The 6,000-nt window shown below is 50.3% G+C and overlaps 1 long non-coding RNA gene across 2 annotated transcripts in view; it reads right to left on the reverse strand.

Annotated features, from left to right (window-relative positions):
- Positions 1-5,478, reverse strand: part of LOC107506201 — a 29,743-nt gene extending 24,265 nt beyond the window's left edge. For both annotated transcript variants that reach the window (XR_001595844.2, XR_004954667.1), the window contains exons 1-2: positions 5,375-5,478; positions 2,510-2,584 (exon numbers count right to left, since the gene is read on the reverse strand). This is a non-coding gene — a long non-coding RNA (uncharacterized LOC107506201). The remainder of the gene's footprint in view (positions 1-2,509; positions 2,585-5,374) is intronic.
- Between the last annotated feature and the right edge of the window lie 522 nt (positions 5,479-6,000).

The raw sequence follows: 6,000 nt of genomic DNA on the forward strand, positions 1-6,000 counted from the left end.
ACTCCAGCTCCACCTGGGTCGTGGGGGGAACGGAGCCAGTCTGGCTAGGTATAATCTCGGGCATACCACTGGTGAGCCTCATGACTTCTAAATAAGCAGGACGATTTTTGTAACCTTCCGAGTAGCTGTTTTCTCGTTTCTAAGTTAGGATGGTACACCTCTTTCAACAATTTTGGATGATTACATGAAATGATAAGTATAAAAAATCTTAATACATAGCAAGTATTCAGTAGATGCTCATCAAATCTAAGAAAATGCTAGAAGATTCTCGGAAAAGAGAACACACTTAAAATAATACTTTGTTGAGACTGGCCACATCCAGGCACTGTGATGGGAGATTTTACATGTGTTATTTCGTTTAATCCTTACAACACCCTCTGAGGTTGATACTCATTTTATCCCATTCTACAGCTGAAGAAATCGAGACTCAGAGAGGTTTACTAACATGCCCAAGATCAAAAAGGTAAACTCTCACACGTCTGACCCCAGACTCTGGGCTCATAACCACTACACTACACTACTTAAAGAGCACTGGCCACTTTGTCCTTGGAGATACTTACAATTTCCAAGACTCGTGAAAGATGGAGGCCACAGGCTGCTTCCCAGCAGGACCAGTCTCTGGGCATTCCCAAAGCCCGCTGTAGCTGGCCCTTTAAATCTCTGCCGCGGGAAACTCTTTGAGCTGCATTAGTTCTACGTTCCAGGGCCTCGTAGTTCTAAATCTAGACTCTAATTCACTGTGATTTAAGCCCCTCTTCACGCTAGCTAGGAAACTTCCCTCTGAAAGCAAAAGTCACTGCGTGTGTGTTGGAGGGCGTGGTCTTCGTCAAGTCTCTCTCTGTCTCTCCCTCACACACACACACACATCCTCACCTCAATTCACTGACTTCTTTAGCCCTGTGATTCTCCAAGTTTGGCCCATGGAGCCACAGCATCCGCAGCACCAAGGAATTCCTTAGAAATGCAGAATCCCAGACCCCACCCCAGACCAGCAGAATCAGAACCTCTAGGGGTGGGGCCCCCGAACCCCATGTTTCAAAAAGTCCTGCAGGCGATTCTCACGTAATGCTAAAGCCTGAAAACCCCTGCGTTAGCCTGCAAAAAAAGTGATCTCTCCATTTCCCCCCGCCCCCTCCTCCAAACTGAGCGTAAGAGTAAATCACAGCTCGTCTTGGCCTTTAAATGTCAAGGATCCTGAGCTCAGAGAACAAGGACCTTCGTAGGAAATGCTGAGCCGAAGCCGTGCACTGCGAGTGTCAAAGCCTCAGCCTTGGCCAGGGTGGCATTTGCAGCCCACTCAGAAATCACAGCTTCTCTGAAAGGCACCTCCCTTTCGCTTAGCAATACAATAAAAATCCATGTTTGGAAGGACAGTGTAAAAACGGGCCGGGTTGGGAAGCAGCAGCATCCACATGGCTTCAGAGAGGGGGCGGGGACCGGACTGAAGGGACTCTGGGGGCCTCGCTGCCTTGCCAAAGTTGGGCCATAAACACTCCCGCTGCTCAGCCACCGAGATGGCCTCATTTGGTGCTGCTCACCCACTTCAGTCATATAAAGAGCGATAAAGGAAGACAAGGGCGGAATAACCTCTAAATAAAAGATGAGGTAATTTTGAAGGCACATTAGGATTTTATGTGTATTATGGCTTGCAGTTTTTTATTCAAACCCGGGGAGGGCCTGCAGCTCAACTGTGCGGGGCTGTCACCCTCATAAAGTGCCAAAGCTAGCGATGCAAATGGTCCAAGGGTAGGCTCTGCAGCTTGGATGGCCTGGGGGAAGGCCTGGCAGAGAGAGAGAAAAGGTGATTTTTCGTCCCTTTAGCCTGGGTTTTATTGCACCAGGCCTTGCCACCGCACAAATAAAAATGCGGCAATGCTGGCCTCTGCTCTTCCTCTCAGGCTTACGTCTCCCCGAAGGGCGAGGTCAAAAGGAGACCCCCATAAGACAGACAGATCAGTCTTGAAATGACAGGCTGACCAATGACAGGCTGACAGGAGCCCAGTGCAGTCTGGAGCTTCCATTGGAGGATGAAGAAAGGAGATGCTTCACGATTCTGAGAACATCGCCTTTCAGAACCAAGATGTCCAAAGGCACAGATGCTTGCACAGGACAAGAAGCCTTTTTTAAAGGAGCCAAGAGGATGCGGGATGAGACGGGGTAGGAGGGCAAGATGGATGACCCAACACAGGTTCTTTTACAATTTATTTTTAAGCCGCTTAAGACAATAAGAAAGCGTAGCTCTCCCGGAGGATGGCAGCCCTCAAACGAACCACAGACCTCTTCGCTGCCTGTTTCTCACTTTAAAATTGGCGTCGTATGCAAACTCTCACCAGCAGAATCATCACTGCTGCGGGCATCACCAAGGCAACCGGGGTTCCCTGACCACTTACCACGTGTCCCATCTAAACTAAGGACTTTACATGCAGATCTCCAGCACCCTGTAAGGTCGAAACTTTATCCCCACTTTACAGACGTAGAAATCAAGGCTTACAGAGGTGTAGCGACTCACCTGAGACCAGGAAGGAGACAGGATTCAAATCCAGGATTCTTCAACTGCAGGCTCCCCGCACATATGGCAAATAGTCTGGAGATGTTAACTGTGTGTTAATAACCTTAAGAAGAGTTAACACCAGCGGAATACCTACCGCGTGCCTGGCACTGTTCTAAATCCCTTATTATCTCATTTAATCCTCACGTCAGGAGGAAACGGAGGCCCAGAGAGGCAAAAGGAGCAGCGAAGCTTACACAGCTAGGCAGAACACCCCGGCCACAAGGGAGTGTCCCCGAGAGCCACATGGTGCGCAGCACTTTTATTTTAATTAATATGTTTGCAACACCTACTCTGTCTGAGCATTGTGTAGGTGCTTGGTGGGGTTGGAGCGTGTGAAGATGAACAAGATCTGGTCCCTGCCTTCAGAGCAGACCTCAATGTGGGGAGAGAGTGACAGGTATGTGCAGAAAGGGGAAGACAGGGGAAGGGAGCGTTTACACTTGGGGGTTTCTGCAAACCCGGGGGCTTCTGTTGATAGCGGGGTCTCTGCAAGCCTGGCCTCCTAGGACTCGTCCCTCACTAACCTCCTTCCCAAATATTCGCGCGGACACAAGTACGCTTTGCAAGTCCCCAGAGTGTGCCAGCCTAATTCCCTGAGCCAGCAACAGCAAAATGCAGGTAATTCCTGAATCCTGTCAAGCCCTAGGTTTTTCAAACCTGAGAAAGGGCATCCAGACACCCACCCCCACCCTCAGGATCTTTCCAGGTTGCCTGGGCCACCTGTCAGTACTCCCACCCCAGGCTGAATTCCTCTCACCTTAGCAAAGAGGGGCGTGGCAAAAATGAACCACAAACACCTAAAACAAACGAGAAACCTAGAAAACAAAGCTACAGGCTTACAGAATTGGGAAGACTGGAGAATGCTCCCATCCAGGACTTCCACTCTCTAGCTATGTGATCTCAGGCAAGTAGCGTAACCTCTCTGCATCTCTGTTTCTTTGTCTACAAAATAGAGGTGTTAACAGTCACCTATACAGTGTGGTTGAGAAGGATGAATGGTTAATAATGGAGAGTTCTTAGAGGAGGGCTTAGCATCTGGTAAGCAGCCCATAAACACTGCTCACTGCTATTCACTTCGCGGGTATTTATGGGGACCAGCTAGGGCTAGGATGGCCGATGCGCACGTGGTCCATACAGTGCCAGACACATTTCAGGGTGCGGCAGCCCTGGATCGAGGAATCCCTGGGTCTCAGCAGGAGGAGGGGCCCCACGTGAAGAGGCCAGGGCCCTGTTTGATCTATCCCAATGGACTGTAGACTTCTTGCAGACAAGAACTTGGCCTGTTCGTTACAGAATACTCTGACCAATTTCTGGCAAGTGGTAGGTACCCAATGAGGTTTGCTGAACAGATGAATGAATGAATGAATGAATGAGGTGGTTAGCCCATGCCTAGAAGGAGAAGTAAGGTTAAGGCAGATAGGAACTGGGGAAAGGTTAAGAGTAAAGGAATACAAGAGCATAGAGCATGTTGGAAAACTACCTTTAGCTAACACTTTGTGCCAGAAAATTCTCTCAGGGCTTAACACATCTTATATTAGTTACCCCGCACAAGAACCCTGTCAGGTGGTCACTATTTCATCTTCGTTTTGCAGATGAGAAAACTGAGAAAGAAATGGTAATGCATTTGCCCTCGGCCACAGGGCCGGCAGGAAGTAGAGGTGGGATTTGAACCTGACATTTGGGCCCCAGGTTCCATTTAGGTTGAGCATCGCAGCAGAGGCGGCCTGTGAAATGAATACCCACGGGGGTCAGACCCTCACTGGAGCTTCGGCCTCTCCTTCTCTGGCCCAGAGGAGCCCAGCCCTTGTCTTCACCCCCTTCGCTCACTACCAGAGTCAAGAGCCTTCTTCAAAGATCCCCCCAGTCAAGTACCCTCCGGGACCACTTAGCAGGTATGCTCCTGCAGCACATCCAGCAAGCAACACCTGTCCCAGAATCGAAAAGGTGGGGAAATGCCAACTTGGGGTTTTCCGATGAGTGAGTGTATTGGGAATGCCACCTCATGCCAGCTGGGCTGACACCACGCACCTGGCCCCTGGCCACACCTGGACATCTGGAATCCTGGAAGCAAGGCCTCCATTCAGTCCAGGCAGGAAATCCTGCTCCTTATCCCATCTCTCTGCTCAGCTAGTGTCAAGGCATGCCCACCTCTGGATAATGCAGAAGGGCTGCCCCTCCACCTGGGGACCTGAAGAAGGACCCCTAGAAGTGGCATTTCATTCCTTCTCCTTAGCCAGACTGTCCTTTTGGATATCTCACTCAAGTAAGTAATTTTTGTTCATCAGCGCCTGATCCATAAGCCCCTTTCCAGTTCCTCTTGCACCCCATTATTCTCCCAGGAGGCTCATTATTCTCCAAGGTCCTCATTAGAGGCAGTCTATGCCTTGGACTTTAAATCAACCGGTCAGCAAGCAAATATTGCAAAGCCTTGCCCGAGCCAGGCCTCTGCTGGTCACCGAGGATAAACTCCCACCTTCCAGTCCAACAAGCCTTAAACCACGAATAATTAGTGGCTCTGTGATAAGTGTTTCAAGACATAAGAAACCAAAGGAAAGACAAGGCAGAAAGGCGTTTGAGAGCCCGGGGGGGGGGGGGGGGGGCGGGGGGGGGGCCGCCGGGAATCCTGAGCTGAGCACTGCTGTATTCGGGGAGGGACTGGTCCCTCTTCCGCTTTGAGAGGCCCTGCCCGGCAGGATTTGCGGAGCTTCCTGGGCGCATGCGCAGGTGCCCCGTGCTGCGGTAGGCGCAGCGGGCATGGCCTCTGCCCTCTGGGAACGGTGCCTTTGATTTACTCATTAACTCATGTGAAGACACCACACGAACCTGCCGGATGTTTCCTGTCCGCGTGTCCAAGGCAGTTGGTCAATGTCCACTGAGTGCTTCTCCTGAGAAGAGGCCAGGATACTTTGTCCCCGGCAGCCCAGGGCTGGGACATTCACCAATGATTGTCCAATAATTAACTTAGTAAATGAGTCAGAAAAAGTGAGAACAGAGGAAAGAATCTGAATCCAATTAGTGAGATGGATGACTCATAGGTAGAGTGACCAGATGTCCCAGCTTGCCAGGGACAGTCCCAGCTCACGCCTGTTGTCCTAACGTGGTTATGAATCACAATACCCTTTCACTCTCAGAAGTGTGCCAACTTACATGATCTCAGAGATGGTCCCCCAATGTGGAGTACGTTTTGCAAAGAAATTCAGCTTCATTATTCTTCAGATAGTAACTGTGGAAACAGGTAAACACCACCTGTGGCAGGTGAACTGGAGAGAGGTCTGGGCAGCTCCTATGGACGGTCTGGTGTGTGCGCCAGAATCTCATCTTCAGCCGTGAACTTTCAGGAACCCCAGGGAGGGTCGAGATTCAGGTAAAACAACTCACAGGAAGCACATTCATAACGGATGAGTACACTACCCAAGTCCTCCGATGCACTGTTAACAAGGGGCACTATA

The sequence above is a fragment of the Rousettus aegyptiacus genome, unplaced genomic scaffold, assembly GCF_014176215.1.
Source record: "Rousettus aegyptiacus isolate mRouAeg1 unplaced genomic scaffold, mRouAeg1.p scaffold_m13_p_15, whole genome shotgun sequence".
Lineage (NCBI taxonomy): Eukaryota > Metazoa > Chordata > Mammalia > Chiroptera > Pteropodidae > Rousettus > Rousettus aegyptiacus.